Below are 20,170 nucleotides of genomic sequence, written 5' to 3' on the forward strand. Positions count from 1 at the left end.
TTGTACTCTTCTGGCCATAACAGTGCAAATAGCACTTGGGGATGTTCCCAGAAAGTACAAGGTATTGGACTGAAGAGGAGATCCTGTTTTACTTAGTTTCCAATACTGAGTTAAACTAGATATGCCCCATTTTTGTAGGAATCACAGTTCTTTTGTTGCGATCCAGATCATTGTTCTGGCCCTATAGGAAAAACAATAGAATATAAGAGTGCCAGTTTCTCAAAAGCAGAGTGTTTTTCTTGTAAGGCAAGTTGGGTTTAATTAACCTTCCTAAACGAAGTGGAATCACATTCAGTTTCAAGTTCTAGCACCAAGTGTTAAATAAGGGTAAGAACAGGCACTCTTGTACTGTTCTGGGCATACACAGTGCAAATAGCACTTGCAGATGTTCCGAGCAAGTACAGTGTATTGGAATGAAGAAAAGCTCCTATTCTAATCAGTTTCCAATGATGAGTTAAACTAGGTATGCTCCGATTTTGTAGGAAGCACAGTTCTTTTTTTCTGAACCAGCTCACTGTTCTGGCCCTATAGGAAACACAGTAGAGGACAAGAGTGCTGATTTCTCAAAAGCCGAGTGTTTTTCTTGTAGGCAAGCTAGGGATCAATTGCCATTCTTATACGGATTTGAGTCCCATTAAGTTTCATGTTCTAGCAGCCTGTGTTAATTCAGTGTAAGAACATCCACTCTTGTGCTTTTCTGGCCATACACAGTCTAAATAGCAGTGGTGTCTGTTAACAGCAAGTACAGTGTATTAGACTGAATAGGAGTTCTGTTTTAATTAGATTCCAATACTGAGATGAACTAGGTATGCCTCCTTTGTGTAGGAAGCAAAGTTCTTTTGTTCTGAGCAAGCTCACTGTTCTGGCCTTATAGGATAAATAATATAGTAAAAAAGTACCCGTTTCTCAAAAGCAGAGTGTTTTTCTTGTAAGGCAAGCTTGGGTTCAATTAACCTTCCTAAACTTAGTTGAGTCACATTCAGTTTCAAGTTCTAGCAGCAATGTTAATTCAGGGTAAGAATAGCCACTCTTGTGCTATTCTGGCCATACACAGTGCAAATAGCACTCATGTCTCTCCCCAGCATGTACAGTGTATTGGACTGAAGAGAAGCTCCTATTCTAGTCAGTTTCCAATACTGAGTAGAACTAGGTATGCCCCATTTGTGTAGGAAGCACAGTTCTTTTGTTCTGAGCCAGCTCACTGTTCTGGCTATATAGGAAACACAGAAGTGTACAAGAGTGCCCGTTTCTCAATAGCAGAGTGTTTTTCTTGTAAGGCAATTAGGTTTCATTGCCATTCTTAAATCGAGTTGAATCACTTTTAGTTTCAAGTTCTAGCAGCAAGTGTTAATTCAGGGTAAGAACAGCCATTCTTGTGCTCTTCTGGCCATACACAGTGCAAAAAGCACTGGCGTGTGTTAACAGCAAGTACTGTGTATTGGACTGAAGAGGAGCTCCTGTTTTACTTAGATTCCAATAATGAGTTGAACTAGGTATGCCTCTTTTGTGTTGGAAGCACAATTCTTTTGTTCTGAGCAGCTCACTGTTCTGGCCTATAGGAAAAACAGTAGACTACAACAGTGCACATTTCTCAAAAGCAAAGTTTTTTTTTCTTGTAAGGCAAGCTAGGGATCAATTGCCATTCTTAAATGGAGTTGAATGACATTCAGTTTCCTGTTCTTGCAGCAAGTGTTAATTCAGGGTAAGAACAGCCACTCTTATGCTATTCTGGCCATACACAGTGCAAAAGCACTGTTGTCTGTTAAGAGCAAGGTCAGTGTATTGGACTGAAGAGGAGCTCCTGTTTTACTTAGTTACCAATACTGAGTTGAACTAGATATGCCCGGTTTTTGTAGGAAGCACAGTTCTTTTGTTGTGATCCAGCTCACTGTTCTAGCCCTACAGGAAACACAATAGAGTACAAAAGTGCCAGTTTCTCAAAAGCAGAGTGTTTTTCTTGTAAGGCAAGCTAGGGATGAATTGCCATTCTTTTTTTTTTTTTCAAAGAAGAAAGCCAAGAGGTCAGAGCTAAGAGCTAAAACCTTACCCTTCCTCCTGCGGTGGTCCTACCTCTCTGAACCAGAGCTAATTCCTGTGTGTCTGTCTTTTTATAGTGTTTCTGTTCTGCCTTCTCATTGGTTGTAAACCCAACCACATGACCGCCTCGTCATGGCCTGTCTGTATAGACTTCCAGGTTTTCTATTGATTGGTATTGACATTAAAGGCATGTGTATCCAATACTGGCTGTATCCCTGAACACACAGAGAGTTACCTAGCTCTGCCTACCAAGTGCTGGGATTACAAGTGTACGCCACCACTGCCCTGCTTTCCTATGGCTTGCTAATAGCTCTGACTCCAGGGTAACTTTATTTATTAACATACAAATAACATTTGAATACAAATAAAATATCACCATAAAGTAATGTTCAAAAATGGCCAGTTTGTCTTAATCATAATATTTTTCTGTAAAGAAAGGTACTAACAAACAGTACTTTGAAGGAAATATATAAGGGAGATAAAAGTTAAGGGGCCTGGATGCTAACAGCAAGCTCTGCAGATACACGATGGGGTCTTCATAACACTAGGAGAAGCTAGCTGTGAAACGTACATGAACAGTCTTTCACCCAAGCACACCAGTTTGACTGCTGAACGCATTGATCAACATTTAGTCACTTATTTTTTCCAGCATCTCTTCTGCTTTTCTTTTTTTGGGCTGGTTGTCATTTTCTAAGCTTAGTAACTTTTCAATTTCAGTTAGTCGGTCTATCATAAGGCTCTGCCAGTCAGTGTTTCCAGGAGAAAAGGCAAGTAGATCAAGAGTGTCTGTAACCTCCTTTGCCTGGGAATGGCTTTGTTGCACAGTTGAAATCCGAGGCTCTGCTTTCACATGTTCTGTGGGAACAGAAGAATCATAAAAGGTCTTTGCAGTTGCATTCCTCTCTTTACGGGGCTGGCCCTTGGGGCTTGGGTGGATACTCCGGTTACTCACAGTGTCAGCAGCTCTGCTAATGCTGGTAGTATCTGGCTCAATATTTTTTCTGGTGTCATCCAGACCAACATTTTCACAAAAAGTCACTTGAGTAATCACTTTGCTTTCTGGACCTACTGGTCTCTCCTTCAGCAACAAAGGAAAGCTGGAAGGTGAAGTACCCACTGTTTTAATTTGATTTATTTTTGACCAAGGACTGGGGGCTACAAACTTCATATATCCTGGACTTTTCTTGAGTTTTTTATCTGGAGTGGGAAGATCAAAACCCGACCTGGCACTTGTGTTTACTGAATCTGCAGATGGTGTTAGATGAGACAAATGCGATTCTTCCAACTGACCTTCACTGACTGTTCCTTCTGACAGGATGTCATGTAATGCCTCTGCTTTCTCTCTATTATTTAGCAACATGCACTGTCTTTCCTTAACATCCTCCAAGGAAAAGAGACCACTTTTTGTAGTTTCAGTTATCTGATTCTCACTGGAAAGCTGTTTTTCTGTGGAAGTTGTCATGGCAACTACAGATTTGAAATCTTTGGCTTGTGAAGCATGATTGTCCCCTTGGTTGACCTGCAAGTTTGAGATGGTCACACTGCTTTCTGAAGATCCCAAATGGTTCTTAAATGGACTGTTTTGTATGTTATTCATAGTTTTCCTTATAGTTCTTTCTGCAGGACTTGAGGCAGACTTCACCAGTGTTGACATAGTATTAGTACTGTTTTCTGAATTCTTAAGTCCTTTTAAAGTGTCGGCAGAGACAGCAGATGGACAGGGCGGGCCGATCCCCATAGCATAGGCGATAGTTGCTTCAGGCTTCTGGGCAGCCTTACGAGCTTGCTGATAACATGAAAAGGGTACTATGCTGCACTCACTCTCTTCACATAAGCTTTGCTTTATTTTTCGGTACTTATCATCTAACATAACATTATTTGAATCCTGTGAGCCATGTTTCTTACGCTCATCAAGATTTAGTTTTATATCTAGAAATGAATCTAATCCTGCTTTGGTTTGGTCATGATTTGTAATTTCCTTCTCTGTAGCATTTTCCAGATCTGGAAGCAATTTGAATTGCTGTTTGAATGGCTTGCTTTCAGAAACATCTGTGTTCCAGTTTCTTTTGTGGGCCATCTCATTTGAAATGCCATTAAGGGGTGCTTTGTTACTTTGAGTCTCCAGAGGTACATCTACACCACTATGGAGAAGGCCTAGTCCATCAATTCCTTCTAGGCATATCTTCTCTGTTTCTAGTGATTCATCTACCACTAAAAAGAAATTGTTCAGGGATTTAACTTCGGAACATCCATTGTGTTTCTCCAAGTACACCTTGTCTTTTACTTCTACAGTAACTGATTTTCTATAGTCAGTAACAGCCAAGGTTTGTTCCTGATCGGTTACATCTTTATCTAGGCAAAGGGCTTTGCTTGGGGACATTCCACTTTGGTGTCCATCTTGAGATACCACAGTAGCAGTTTTGCTTTTGGCACTAATTTCAAAAGGCTGTAAATCTTCTGCAATTTCTTCTACAGGTAGGTCTTCCATTTTTTTCTTTTCTCTGTAGTAATCAGGATCTGAACAAAAACTCTTTGTATTTTTCCCCATATTTCTTGACCAGTATTGTATTTTTGTGTGCTGGTGTCTTCTGATTTTTTATTGGGTAGTTTGTCACTATTTTCATTATTTAGTTCTGAAATATTCTGAAACTTCTTGCATTCTTCATTTTTTTTCTGATCATATAATTTCTTGTAATGTTCTTGCAATTTAACATGAGTTTCCTTAAGTAATGACAACTCACTTTTAGCATCATTCATTTCTCCACTAAGTTCTTCAACCTGATTATTTTCTTTTAGCACCTTCAATTCTGCATTGATTTCAGTATTAGCTTGAGTTTGTTGCTGAAGTAATTGCTGCATATGTTGAAAAGAAATGATGATATCCTGTTTTTCTTCTTGAATATGGGTAATCTCTTCATTAATTTTCTTATTTAATTCCAATTCCATGTCGAGTCTTTCTTGAAGCTCTTCATATTTTTGTTCTTTAATTATCAGATCGATACTTTCTTCTTCCATCTTATGCTGGCATGTGACCTTGGACTTAGTCAACTCCGAAGCTACTTTTTTTAGTTCCTTCTTTAAACTGTCTATTTCAGATTCTTGTTTTTCATTTAAGGTGGAAAGTCTTTTGTTTAACTGTATTGCTTCTTGTACATTTTGTTCTAACTTGACATGATTCTCTTTCACCACTCCAAACTGATTTGTTATTGTAACATAGTATTTTTCTATTTCATTCAGTTGCTTGTGGTAATCTTCTTTAGCTAGATGGTGTAAATGGGCCTTTTGTTCCATTTCACTTACTTTCTTCTGTAAAGAATACTGAGAAACCTGCAATGTTTTTAATGTTTCCTTCAATCCTTCAGTTTCTTTTTCTTTGATTTCTGAAGCAAGTTTGTATTTTCCCTTTTCTTCTTCCAAGGCATACATCTTCATTTGTAGCTGATTCTTAAAAATTCCCATTGCTTCTTTATGTTCCTTTATTAATGCCTCCTTTTGATTCCGAAGAGTCTCCTTTTGCCATTTCAGTTCTTGTGTCTCCGTAATAATTTTAGCAATCTGCTCTTCATATTGAGTCTCTGCTTCCCTTCTCATACGCAGCTCTTCTAGTGCTTCAAGTAAACTTGTTCTGAAATACAGGAGCTGGATAGAAGCCATTGTCTCTGAAGAACTCTGAAGAACGAAGGTAGATGATGATGATCTGGTGTTGAAACTATCCTCCATGTTAATATTTATTTTATTTTCGGCACCTTTACATGCTGCTTGTCCTGGCAGGCGGCTGGCAGTGACTCCTTCTGCTTCCTGAATTGCCATTCTTAAATGGAGTTGAGTCACATTCAGTTTCACGTTCTAGCAGCAAGTGTTAATTCAGGGCAAGAGCAGCCACTCTTGTGCTGTTCTGGTCATAGACAGTGCAAATAGCACTCGCATCTGTTCCCAGCAAGTACAGTGTATTGGACTGAACAGGTGTTCCTTTTTTACTTAGATTCCAATAATGCGTTGAACTAGGTGTGCCTCGTTTGTGTTGGAAGCACAGTTCTTTTGTTCTGATCCAGCTCACTGGTCTGGCACTATAGGAAACACAATAGAGTCAAGAGTGCCCTTTTCTCAGAAGCAGAGTGTTTTTCTTGAAAGGAAAGCTAGGGATCAATTGCCAATCTTAAACGAAGTTGAATCACATTTAGTTTCATGTTCTAGCAGCAAGTGTTAATTCAGGATAAGAAAAGCCACTCTTGTGCTCTACTGGCCATACACAGTGCAAATAGTACTGGCGTCTGTTAACAACAAGTACAGTGTATTGGACTGAAGTGGAGTACCTGTTTTACTTAGATTCCAATACTGAGTTGAACTAGTTATGTCTCCTTTGTGTTGGAAGCACAGTTCTTTTATTCTGAGTCAGCTCACTGTTCTGGCCCTATAGGAAACACAGTAGAGTACAACAGTGCCTGTTTCACAAAAGCAGAATGTTTTTCTTCTAAGCCAAGCTAGGGTTCAATTAACCTTCCTAAACGGAGTTGAATTATACTCAGTTTCAAGATCTATCAGCAAGTGTTAATTCAGGGTAAGAACAGCCACTCTTGTGCTCTTCTGGCCATACACAGTGCAAAAAGCACTGGCATCTGTTAACAGCAAGTACAATGTATTCGACTGAAGAGGAGTTCCTGTTTTACTTAGATTCCAATAATGAGTTGAACTAGGTATATCTCGTTTGTGATGGAAGCACAGTTCATTTGTTCTGAGCCACCTCACTGTCCTGGCTCTGTAGGAAACACAGTAGAGTACAACAGTGCCCATTTCTCAAAAGCAGAGTGTTTTTCTTCTAAGCCAAGCTATGGATGAATTGCCATTCTTAAATGGAGTTGAATCACATTCAGTTTCAAGTTCTAGCAGCAAGTGTTAATTCAGGGTAAGAACAGCCACTCTTGTGCTCTTCTGGGCATACTCAGTGCAAATAGCACTCGCAGCTGTTCCCAGCAAGTACAGTGTATTGGACTGAACAGGTGTTCTTTTTTTACTTAGATTCCAATACTGAGTTGAACTAGATATGCCTCATTTTTGTTGGATGCACAGTTCTTTTGTTCTGAGCCAGCTCACTGGTTTGGCACTATACGAAACACAATAGAGTCAAGAGTGCCCGTTTCTCAAAAGCAGAGTGTTTTTCTTGGAAGGCAAGCTAGGGATCAATTGCCATTCTTAAACGGAGTTGAATCACATTCATTTTCACGTTCTAGCAGCAAATGTTAATTCAGGGAAAGAAAAGCCACTCTTGTGTTCTACTGGCCACACACAGTGCAAATAGTACTGGCATCTGTTACCAGCAAGTTCAGTGTATTGGACTGAAGAGGATCTCCTGTTTTACTTAGTTACCAATACTGAGTTGAACAAGGTATGCCCCGTTTTTGTAGGAAGTACAGTTCTTTTGTTGTGATCCAGCTTAGTGTTCTAGCCCTATAGGAAACACAATAGAGTAAAAGAGTGCCCGTTTCTCAAAAGCAGAGTGTTTTTCTTGTAAGGCAAAATAGGGTTCAATTAACCTTCCTAAACGGATTTGAATCACATTCAGTTTCAAGTTCTAGCAGCAAGTGTTAATTCAGTGTAAGAATAGACACTCTTGTGGTCTTCTGGGCATACACATTTCAAATAGCACTCACGGTTGTTCCCTGCAAGTACTTTGTATTGGAATGAAGAAAAGCTCCTATTCTAGTCAGTTTCCAATGCTGAGTTGAACTAGGTATGCCCCGTTTGTGTAAGAAGCACACTTCTTTTGTTCTGAACCAGCTCACTGGTCTGGCATTATGGGAAACACAGTAGAGTACAACAGTGCCCATTTCTCAAAAGCAGAGTGTTTTTCTTCTAAGCCAAGCTAGGGTTCAATTAACCTACGTAAACGGAGTTGAATTACACTCAGTTTCAAGTTCCAGCACCAAGTGTTATTATAGGGTAAGAACAGCCACTCTTGTGCTCTTCTGGCCATATACAGTGCAATTAGCAATCTCTTCTCTTCCCAGTAAGTACAGTGTATTGGACTAAAGATAAGCTCCTATTCTAGTCAGTTTCCAATGCTGAGTTGAACTAGGTATGCCTCATGTGTGTTGGAAGCACAGTTCTTTTGTTCTGAGCCAGCTCACTGTTCTGGCCCTATTGGAAACACTGTAGAGTTCAAGAGTGCCCGTTTCTCAAAAGCAGAGTGTTTTTCTTTTAGGCAAGGTAGGGATGAATTGCTATTCTTAAAAGGAGTTGAATCACATTCAGTTTCACGTTCTAGCTGCAAGTGTTAATTCATGGTAAGAAAAGCCACTGTTGTGCTCTGCTGGCCATACACAGTACAAATTGTACTCTCTTCGGTTACCAGCAAGTTTAGTGTATTGGAGTGAAGAGGACCTCCTGTTTTACTTAGTTACCAATACTGAGTTGAAGTAGATATGCCCCGTTTTTGTAGGAAGCACAGTTTTTTTGTTGTGATCTAGCTCTCTCTTCTGGCCCTTTGGGAAACACAGTAGAGTACAAGAATGCCCGTTTCTCAAAAGCAGAGTGTATTTCTTGTAAGGGAAAATAGGGTTCAATTGACCTTCCTAAACTGAGTTGAATCACATTCAGTTTCAAGATCTAGTAGCAATGTTAATTCAGGGTAAGAACATTCACTCTTGTGCACTTCTGGCCATACACAGTTCAAATAGCACTTGCGGCTGTTCCTATCAAGTACAGTGTATTGGAATGAAGAAAAGTTTCTATTCTTGTCAGTTTCCAATGCTGAGAGGAACTAAGTATGCCCCGTTTGTGTAGGAAGCACAGTTCTTTTTTTCTGAACCAGCTCACTGTTCTTGCCTTATAGGAAACACAGAAGAGTACAAGAGTGCCCATTTCTCAATACCAGAGTGTTTTTCTTCTAAGCCAAGCTAGGTTTCAATTGCCATTCTTTTTTTTTTATTATTATTTTACAACACCATTCAGTTCAACATAATAGCCACAGATTCCCCTGTTCCCTCCCTTTCGCCCCCACCTCTCCCCAGCCCACCCCCCATTCCCACCTCCTCCAGATCAAGGTCTCCCCCGAGGACCGGGGTCGACCTCATAGACTCAGTCCAGGCAGTTCCATTCCCCCGCTCCCAGACCGAGCCAAGTGTCCCTGCATAAGTCCCAGGATTCAAACAGCCAACTCATGCACCGAGCCCAGGACCTGGCACCAATGCACAGCTGCCTCCCAAACAGATCAAGCCAAACGACTGTCTCACGCATTCAGGGGGCCTGATCAGGAGCGAGGCAAGGCTGTCTGCTCTCCCCATACTTATTCAATATAGTACTTGAAGTTCTAGCCAGAGCAATAAGACAACATAAGGAGATTAAGGGGATTCAAATTGGAAAGGAAGAAGTCAAGCTTTCCCTATTTGCAGATGACATGATAGTATACTTGAGTGACCCCAAAGATTCCACCCAGGAATTGATAAAGCTTATAAACACCTTCAGCAACATAGCAGGATACAAGATCAACTCAAAAAAATCAGTAGCCCTCCTATATACAATGGACAAAGAAGCTGAGAAGGCAATTGGAGATACATCACCCTTTACAATAGCCAAAAATGACATAAAATACCTTGGGGTAACACTAACCAAGCAAGTGAAAGACCTATATGACAAGAACTTTTAGTCCCTGAAAAAAGAAATTGAAGAAGATGTCAGAAAATGGAAAGATCTCCCATGCTCATGGATAGGCAGGGTTAACATAGTAAAAATGGCAATCTTACCAAAAGCAATTTACAGATTCAATGCAATCCCCATCAAAATACCAACAGAATTCTTCACAGACCTGGAAAGAATGATACTCAACTTCATATGGAAAAACAAAAAACCTAGGATAGCTAAAAGAAATCTGTACAATAAAACAACTTCTAGAGGCATCACAATTCCTGACTTCAAGCTCTACTATAGAGTTACAGTAATAAAAACAGCTTGGTATTGGCATAAAAACCGACATGTGGACCAATGGAATAGAATTGAAGACCCTGACATTAACCCACACACCTATGGACATATAATTTTTGACAAAGAAGCCAAAAGTGTACAATGGAAAAAAGAAAGCATCTTCAACAAATGGTGCTGGCATAACTGGATATCAACGTGTAGAAGGCTGCAAATAGATCCATATCTGTCACCGTGCACAAAATGTAAGTCCAAGTGGATCAAAGACCTCAACATAAATCCAGCTACTCTGAACCTGCTAGAAGAGAAAGTAGGAAATAGTCTTGAACGTATTGGCATAGGAGATCACTTCCTAAATACAACACCAGTAGCGCAGACACTGAGAGAAACAATCAATCAATGGGACCTCTTGAAACTGAGAAGCTTTTGTAGCGCAAAGGATACGGTCAACAAGGCAAAGCGACAGCCTACAGAGTGGGAAAAGATCTTCACCAACCCCACATGTGACAGAGGACTGATATCCAGAATATATAAGGAACTCAAGAAATAGGACATTAAAACGACCAACAGTCCAATTGAGAAATGGGCTTTAGAATTAAACAGAGAATTCTCAACAGAGGAAACCCAAATGGCTGAAAGACATTTAAGGAATTGCTCAACATCCCTAATCATCAGGGAAATGCAAATCAAAACAACTCAATTGCCATTCTTAAATGGAGTTGAATCACATTCAGTTTCAAGTTCTAGCAGCAAGTGTTAATTCATGGTAAGAACAGCCACTCTTGTGCTCTTCTGGCCATACACAGTGAAAAAAGCACTGGCGTCTGTTTACATGCCACACCAACTCCAGTGTCATCCGTGTGACATGAACAATTATGTCAATAATAGTGGACGGGAGATACATGTCCCATGGGACTAAACTCCCTGGAGGTCCCTGGCAGAGTGCCCGTGTTATGCCTCCTTCTTGAAGGAGATGTGCTTCACGGATCATGAGCTCTCTGGGCTATGGGTTCTGTATAACTGTTTTTCTGATAATGTTCTAATTAATCTATAAAACACAGCCAAAATTAATGAATGCTTGGGTTGTGAACTGTGGAGGAAAGGGGAAGCTGGACATGGACCTTATTTAGATATAGCAGAATGAACTATTCCTTAAAGACCTTAAGCCTCAAGCCGCTAGATAATAGAAAATATAATAGTTCAGGCACTTCTAGGAAATGAACACTCACCCACTAGGAATCCCAACTAAAGTGATTTATGGCAGAAAACATTATCTCATAGGAGGCAGATGGTGGGCCCCTCTGTTAAGGAAGTTCAACATGGAAAACTTAAGGACTACAGCAAAACCCCTTCCCATTACAGGTGTAAAAGTACAAGTGACCATATTCTAACAGGTAAAAAGATTTTATATTAGAAGAGATATATGGTAAAGAACTAAAGAAAGACTTAGGGAGGATCTGCAGCATCCAAATTGGCTAAATGGGTCATGAGAACCAAAAAAGTAAAAATGAATAATAAACTAGCGATCGGCTGAGATAAAGATGAAGGACACAACTACAATGACCCGTCCAGCAGGCCAGGTTATTCGAGGGTCTCGAGGAGGGACCACCTGTGAATCAATGGGGGGCGAGAGGGAAAGGAGACCAAGCGCTTGAAGAAAGACAAAGTCAGCCTGAGTTGCGTCAAGGTCTCACTTGATTGACTGGTGTTAGAGCTTATAAACAGGGCTTCAGGTAGGGAGGGGGAGCAGGAGTGAGGAGAGGACAAAGAAAATTCCTAAGGAGGGTCAGCAGGAGGTCGCTTTGGTCCCAGGCCCCTGCAGCTAGCTGATTTAAAGAGGTTTATTTAATCCTACATTCCTAGGTTAGACTAAAAGCCTCTTATTTACACGAGGCTTGATAAATCGTGGCAGGTAACACAAGGTTCAAGACACAGCTGTCCAGAGTCGGTCTCCAACACTACAAGAAGCCTACACAAGTCTAGGAACTGTACTAAGTTTAAAAAACACAGACTGCTCTTTGGGTCATAAAGTTCTTGTGAGTGAAGGGATATGTCTAGCGCCAATTAGTAACTGTGTGCTTGATTTTTTTTAAAGATGATGTAATTGAATTATTGCCAAGCTCTTGTTGTTCCCTTTATGACTTGGTTGTTTTCTTTTCTGTATATATACTACTGATTTGCAGAAGTAAAGTTGCAGCAGATTCAAACCACTTTTGAGTGTGTTGTCTGTCTGTCAGTCGCCGAATCCTTTCCTTCCTGACTACCCAAGCCCTGATTCTCCTATGGTGATTGTAATCCTGGTGGGCCAGTCCGTGGCAGATGGCGCCCAAACAGGGACTTGGGACAGGTAATTCTTTCTCTCTTCTTTTTCTTTCTTTTAAGGTTTAGGGTCGGCTCTTGCCAGGAAGCTGCAGTTTCGCCGATAAAGGATGATCGGTTAAGGGCAAGTAATCTTAAGGTAACATGGGGCAACATGAGTCAAAACAGGAAAGGCTGTTTATTATATTAAGGCTTGCATGGATGCCTCACCAGCATTTGTCCAAGGTATGGCATATGCTGTAGTTATGAAAGGACAGAGATTTAGCACCTCTGTAAAGAAACCATATGGGGGCAGCAATAATCTATCCCCAGAACCCACATGTTTTAAGTGTGGGCAAGCAGGTCACATACAAAAGGCATGTAGAGAATAAGACAAGAAGGACCGTAAGAATACGGCTCTTGGATTATGTTCACGGTGTCAGAAAGGAAGACACTGGTGGAATGTATGCAAATCCAAATTCCACAAAGATGGAACTTCTTTAACAGGAGAAAAAGGGTTTTAAGAGCTCCCTTGATAAAAAGTAAATGAGGAACTAGAATGTGATAAAAAGATAATAATTATAAATAAGTCATGTGCCATAAAGAGTTTAAGAAAAAAGACTCTTTATAGATATAAAACAAAACTTTATAAAAGGTATGGGCCATAATGAGTCTAAATAAAAAAGATTCATTATAGATATAATACAACATATTAAAAAAACTACAAAATATCATAATAAAGATTGACTTCTACCTTATGCCATCTGCTGTTTCTTAGGAATGATAATAATAATAATAATAATAATAATAATAATAATAATAATAATAAAACAATACTAGGGAGAGACTTAAACATTACAATTTATGACTCTTAGGCATATCTGGTACTGCCTGTGAAACAGTTTTATCTGGAGACCCTCTTTTAAGATGGTTCCCTGTTAAATTCTAAAAGGTGATTCCCTCACCCATCCTTACCTTAATCCTAATACTGGGGATAATTCTACCTTCTCATTTCTCCAGCTGTTTTCTCCCTTTTCTGCTCTGAGCCTATGTCTCTCCTCTTCCTCTGGGTAAGTGTCACTATGGAGCTCCCTGTTTTATTTACTTCTCCTAGAAAAATCACACCGGTGTGTCAGGAAGCTTCCTTTAGCCCTACCTGGGCCCCCATCACATGGAGAGGGACGCCTCTCCTCTGTGATTTGGGATATTTCTATCTGACAAGTCTTTCAGTCTGTTTGGAGACATCCTGGATTGAAACTCTTGTTACCAGGACATTTACCCTCTCAGCTCCCTCCTTTAACTTCCTTACCTCTCCCTAAAAACTGCCTGTGTTCTCAAATTCTCATTTTACTCTGAGAATCATTCCCCTTGACTGTTTGGAATAAACTTTTTCTCCTATTACCCATGAAACAGCTATTTTGATTCCCTTATTGTATCTGTTTTCATTCATAGTATGCTAGAAAAGACTTAATAAAATTTTCAATATCCCTATATATTATACTCATGATTAAAAGGCTTTATTTCAATGCTAAAATAACTTCAATTCAAAATAATTACTTTAAAGCTAAATCTAATAGAGTTAAAACAAAGTTCCAAAAGATAACTAACTTATACTATAAACTGTTAAGAAAAAATTCACTGAAATTGTGAATTATTGAGGATAATTAAAAATACAAATGACTAATCAACCAGCTACTACAAGTTACTAGTTTAAACCACAAACTGTTACAAATAACTTTTATTCAAATTATGAGCTATTAAAGATAATTATAAGGATATAAATTAATGCTTGATTATGATATAAATGATCAACTTCTCTAATGTACACAAAACTAAATTTATAAACATACTAAATATGATAAATAACCTAAAAAAATTCCTGACTCAGCCCCCTGGCATTTAAAATGTTTAAGTTTCCCACTATACATAAAACTATACTATGCCTCTTACTTACCACCAGGGCTTTGTTCAAATTACACTTTTGGGTCATTTAGATTACATTTTTAATTTCCAGGTCTAAAAATAATTTGTCTTGTTATCAAATTCCAAATAGAGAATAGCTCACCAAACAAGTTTCAAAGTAATTATTTATTATTCCTTTGTTTAAAGGAACCCACTGTACAATAACTACTTTAATAATCAACCATCTATGTTTCTTGCTAAATAATTGAACAAAAAGATATAAAAATTAAGCTTAAACTATAAGGATAAAAATACCTTAAGACATAAAAAAAGTGTTTTTATAATATAAATACACAAGTTCAAATAAAGTCTGAGATATAAAAGCTTAAATTATAACATAGGTCAAGAAAAATAAATGATACAAGGTATACAGGCCATTGAGCAGTTAGTACAAAAACAATTAGAAAAAAAAAGACATATTAAAGAGAACAATAGTCCTTGGAATACTCCCATCTTCATAATAAAAAAAAAGTCAGAAAAATGGAGATTATTACAAGATCTTAGAGCTGTCAATGCTACAATGGTAGACACGGGGGCCCTGCAGCCAGGGTTACCTTCTCCTGTGACAGTGTCCAAAGGATGGCATATTATAATTATTGATCTTCAAGATTTTTTTTTAACAATTAAACTACATCCAGATGATTGTAAAAGATTTGCCTTTAACATTCAATTAGTAAATTTAAAGAGACCCTATCGAAGATTTCAATAGTGGGTCTTGCCACAAGAAATAAAGAACAGTCCTTCTTTGTGCCAGAAATTTATAGATCAGGCTCTTTTGAAGGCTAGGGATCAATTTTCAGATGCTTACATCATTCATTATATAGATAATATCCTATTGGCTCATCATACTATGTCAGTATTGGAGAAATTGTTACAGTGTGCTATAGAACAACTGACCTATTTTGGATTAGTTATTGCCCCTGATAAAATTCAGAGAGATGAGCCATTAAGTTATTTAGGACAATGGATACATAATGATTATATATGTTCTCAAAAAATAAATCTCAGGTTGGATAAGTTACACACATTGAATGATATTCAAAAATTGTAGGAAATATCAACTGGATAAGACCCTGTTTGAAAATTACTACAGGAGAATTAAGTCCATTGTATTCTTTATTACAAGGAGATGTAACCAACCATCTTATTAAATAAGAAACACAGAAACAATGTAAAAGAGAAAGCCGAGAGGTCAGAGCTCAGAGCTAAAATCTCACCCTTCTGCCTGCAGTGTCCCAGCTTCCCGAAAGAGACCTATTTCCTGTCTGTTCATCTATTTATAGTATTTTGTTCTGCCTTCTCATTGGTTGTAAACCCAAACACGTGACTGCCTCGTCACTGTCTGAATGTACAGCCCCCTAGGTCTTAAAGGTATATGTCTCCAATGCTGGCTGTATCCCTGAACACACAGAGATCTATGGGATTAAAGGCATGTGCCACCACCGCCACACTCTTGCTATGGCTCTAATAGCTCTGACCCCCGGGCAACTTTATTTATTAACATACAATCAAAATAATATTTCAGTACAATTAGATTACCACCACATTTACCCTTTTCTATTTTAATAAAAAGAAAAAAGACAAAAGGTTATAACTAACAAAAGAAAAACTATGTACAAAAGTACAATAACTATATACAATATATACAAGTAATAAATACCTAAATGTCAGGTATTTGACAAATCAGAGAAAATAATTCCATTATCTATCCTATTTTGGTAATTCCAAGATGTATGTAATGTACTTTCTATCCTAATTAATTTTCAACTATAACTAACTAATCTTCAACCATAACTAACTAATCTTCAACTCCCTCAGAGACCCAAGAAGGGAATAATATTAGCTAACAAAAATAAAAACAGGAAGTGCATGCAAGCAACTTCCAAAAAATTTGTGAGTTGACAGAAACAGCCAGCTGCCTGGGGAGTCACCTGAAGTTACTCCGCAGTGTTGGGGCATCATCTTCAGCCTATAGGCTTAGTGTATCTGACAGACTCATTTGTGAAGTAGGATGTACACAAGGTCAACAGTTCAACCTCACATTGGGTGAGAGCAGTCCACGTACCAGAAACACATGAATTCCACTAGTGTCCTGTCATGATTCAGGATTTTAAATTCTGGAAATTGTTGACAGTTTTTAAATTCAGCTGTCCATTCCTCTTGGCTGTGTATATATGGCTTCATCTCAGCATCCCCTTCTTCTCCACATCCCTCTATTAAATGCCAGTCTACTTTCGAGAGGCATGAGCTTTCAGCTGCTGTTCCATTGTACAACAGAAGCCATCGGCCCTCTGCCTGTTAAGCTGCCTTCGAAGAAAAGGGCACCGTACCTTTTCCGGATGCGAAGGCCACTTCAGGGATGGGGCCATATTGTCCTGGCCTCAGAAGATGCCTTTTGATAAAGCCATAACCACACTTGTTTTGGCAAGAATCAGTAGTCCCTTGTTTTGTGTTCTGTCTGTCCATTTTGTCCTGTTGATTCGAGGATACTTTGTTGTCCAGTGGCTAACTTTTGCCACAATGAAAGTTGACTCCATATGCAGTTTCTTCAATGCCCATATTTTCTCTGAAGTAGATTGGTACTGCCAGGAGCCGACATGTCTCAAAAAAGAAAAATTTTCTAAGTTATTAAAACATTTTAAATGCCATATTCTGTAGATCTCTGAAGGGTTTGAAGATGACCTGTCTAAAACATCTCTGCTCAATTTTTAAAACATATCTAATATGACTACAAGTTCTATTGTAATGTCTAACTACTAACTTTCATTTCTTTATATCCTAATAGTTGATAATAATAACATTCAAGGATCAGAAATTTGCATTACATTGTTAAATGAATGGTATAAATACAATTAGAAATATACATATAGCATTCGCTAACAATATCAGTTTCAAATTTGTATACAATATAAAACAATTCAATCCAATGTAAAGTATTTAAAACTAGTAATTGTCTTTTTCTTTTCTTTCTTTCTTTTCCTTCCTTTTTTGTAAATAAGAACCTTAAATCTAATCTCCTTTGCTTAGCCTTTTTCCTAGCCCTTGACAACAACTTGTAACCAACCCCCCCTAAATACTGAAAATTATCCCAGACCCCAAACCCATTAAAAAGACCGAAAAACCACCTGCCCCACACCACCTCTTTGGGAATGTGGGCGTCATATTCTTAAAATTTCTTCCTGCTGGGTATGGGCGAAGTTTTCCTTATCCTGAAAGAAAAATTTTAGGTTAATTGTTAAATTCTAGGAAAGGTAACTATATCCTTCATTATCTAGCCTGTGTATAATGCTCAAGTTCAGGGTTTCTCTCAAGTCCTTATTCAAGTAGTCTTTGAGACTGGATCATCTCAGCTAGTCATCTCAAAATTGCTCTGAGCACCTTGTAGTTCAAAGCTGATCTGTGAATGATGTTTGTCAGCTTAATGATATTATTATTGCCATGTGGCTGGTGGCTTACCGGCGTCTTCACATGCTCCTGGTCATGGCGGCGGCTGCAGTGTCTCTCTGCCTCCCCCTTCTGCTTCCCCGAATTCTCCTCTCTCATTGTCCCACCTACTTCCTGCCTGGCCACTGGCCATTCAGTGTTTTATTTATTGACCAATCAGAGCAACAGATTTGATATACAGACCATCCCACAGCAGACTATCTTTTTAAATATTAAAATGTGGATTAGCATAGTGATAGGGTGCATAATTCCACCAATAGTAATATTATATAGTTGTTCCATTGTCAGACTGCCTAAAATTTTGAACAAAAACCAATTTTCTTCCAATGTACACATAAAACCCATTTTTTTAATGTGGAAAAAATTTTCTTTTAGATAGTTTCCTTTAGAATATCTGATATATTATGACTTACCAAATCTGCGTAGAACAGTAGAAATCCGAGGGGATTTTCAAAACAGCCACCTAGTGTCCCAGGTGTAAATCCAAAGAGAAAGAGAGAGAGAGAGAGAGAGAGAGAGAGAGAGAGAGAGAGAGAGAGAGAGAGAGAGAGAGAGAGAGAACAAGAAAGCGTAGCTGGCTGAAGTTTAAATGCAGCCACGTGTTCCCTCTTGTGCCGAGTCAAGGCTTGGGTCTGGCTTCCTTAAGCTCTGACCACATGCGTTGGCTTTACAGGCATGGCCCCCTTTGGCAGGGCAAGTCTGAGTTGTTTGTAGCGCCGGCTTTAAGCAAGGAGGCTTTAAGCAAGCAGCTCAGCGATAGTCCAGCCTGAGGTCAAGCAGACCTAGACCCAGGCTAAAAAGCCGACCGCTGCCTGCTGCCCCCTGCCCGTTGGCCGCCGGCGGCTGCCGCAGGCCGCCTGCCGCCCTTGTGGGGAAAGCGGACCTGCCGCCAAGCCAAGCGGTTTTTAATGGATTCTTGTCACGTTGGGGCGCCCAACGTGTTGGCAAGAGTTTCCACCTAAAACCTGAGAAAAGATTCTAAGACGGAACTAAAAACAGCTTCCTAATTGTCTCTCTCAAATGAGCGGCAGCCTGCTGGTTTGAGCTACTGGCGGGTTCCTAGCATGCAAGCTCGACCTGCAGTATGGTGGGAATGAGGCCTCTGCAAGTGGCACATTAAGCTGCATGGTGGATTTAGCCTTTGCTAGTACAAAAAAAGAGGTTTCTGGGCTACACGCTGCTTGGATAAAAGCATAGACTCACAATGGCTCCCAGAGCTGGCAGAAAACGTACCACTGCCATGTTGGGAAGCTGAAGTGGGCGGAGCCAGCAGCCACAGCACCGTTTCAGGCTTAGAAGGCTGCAGTTTAAAGCAATAGGCTCAAGGTAATATAAAACATAAGCCACATAAAGATGGCTACCACACAGAGAACCTGGATTATGTTCTCTTTGATATTCATAACTGAAGAGAAATATTTGATTGCAAAAGCTGTTGAGTTATGCCAAAATGTGTGTTTTAAAGGTACCTTGACTTCAAAATTTGGATGTAAGGATATGTTGCTTTGGAAAGGAGGCTCTGCTTTTGTTTCCACAGAAAGCCAGAGGCTATGGATTTGTTCCAGATTAAGATACATCAGGTTTGACCAGCCAAGACCACCTGAAAGGTCTCCGATGACACCATGGCCCAGATGATCCAACATCCAGAATTGTTTCAAGGCAACTGGCTCAGACGATACGGTCTCACGGACTACTCCATGATCCTAAAATTTTCTTTGTGTCCCCATAAGATACAGCGCCCCCCTCCAGCAGGAAGTAGTAAGAGAAGCTACACCCAAATTCCCAAAAATACCAAGCTGACTTTGGAGATGTGTAAAAGTTAAAACCTTCCTTTTAAAAAAAAGAAAGGGGAAGTGCTGTGGGACGGTCTGTATGTCAAATTGCTCTGATTGGTCAATAAATAAAACACTGGTTGGCCAGTGGCCAGGCAGGAAGTAGGTGGGACAAGGAGAGAGGAGAATTCTGGGAAGCGCAAGGCTGAGGCAGAGAGACACTGCAGCCACCGCCATGACCAGCAGCATGTGAAGACGCCGGTAAGCCACCAGCCACGTGGCAAGGTATAGATTTATGGAAATGGTTAATTTAAGATAAAAGAACAGTTAGCAAGAAGCCTGCCACAGCCATACAGTTTGTAAGCAATATAAGTCTCTGTGTTTACTTGGTTGGGTCTGAGCGGCTGTGGGACTGGCGGGTGACAAAGCTTTGTCCTGACTGTGGGCAAAGCAGGAAAACTCTAGCTACAAGGAGATGCTGACCAAAGATCTCCTCGTGCTATTACTTTTGAGGCTTTATGAGCCTTAGAATTGGTAAAAAGACATTAGAAACAAAGATTAATGTATTAAAAGAAGTGGTACTGGCTCTTGGGCAGGATTTGACTAATATTCAGAATAGACTAGAGACTAGGTGTCACGCTGCATATCAATATATCTGTGTCACTCCTCTGCCTTATATCGCTAGTCAAAGTTGGGAAAAGGTAAAGAATCATCTACAAGGAGTCTGAAAAGATTCAGATACCACT

The 20,170-nt window shown here is 39.5% G+C and overlaps 1 pseudogene; it reads right to left on the reverse strand.

The window, feature by feature from the left end:
* Positions 1–1,995: 1,995 nt before the first annotated feature.
* LOC102907121 (coiled-coil domain-containing protein 73 pseudogene) lies at positions 1,996–5,773 on the reverse strand (annotated as a pseudogene).
* Positions 5,774–20,170: the final 14,397 nt, after the last annotated feature.

This window comes from Peromyscus maniculatus, chromosome 14 (genome assembly GCF_049852395.1).
Source record: "Peromyscus maniculatus bairdii isolate BWxNUB_F1_BW_parent chromosome 14, HU_Pman_BW_mat_3.1, whole genome shotgun sequence".
NCBI lineage: Eukaryota > Metazoa > Chordata > Mammalia > Rodentia > Cricetidae > Peromyscus > Peromyscus maniculatus.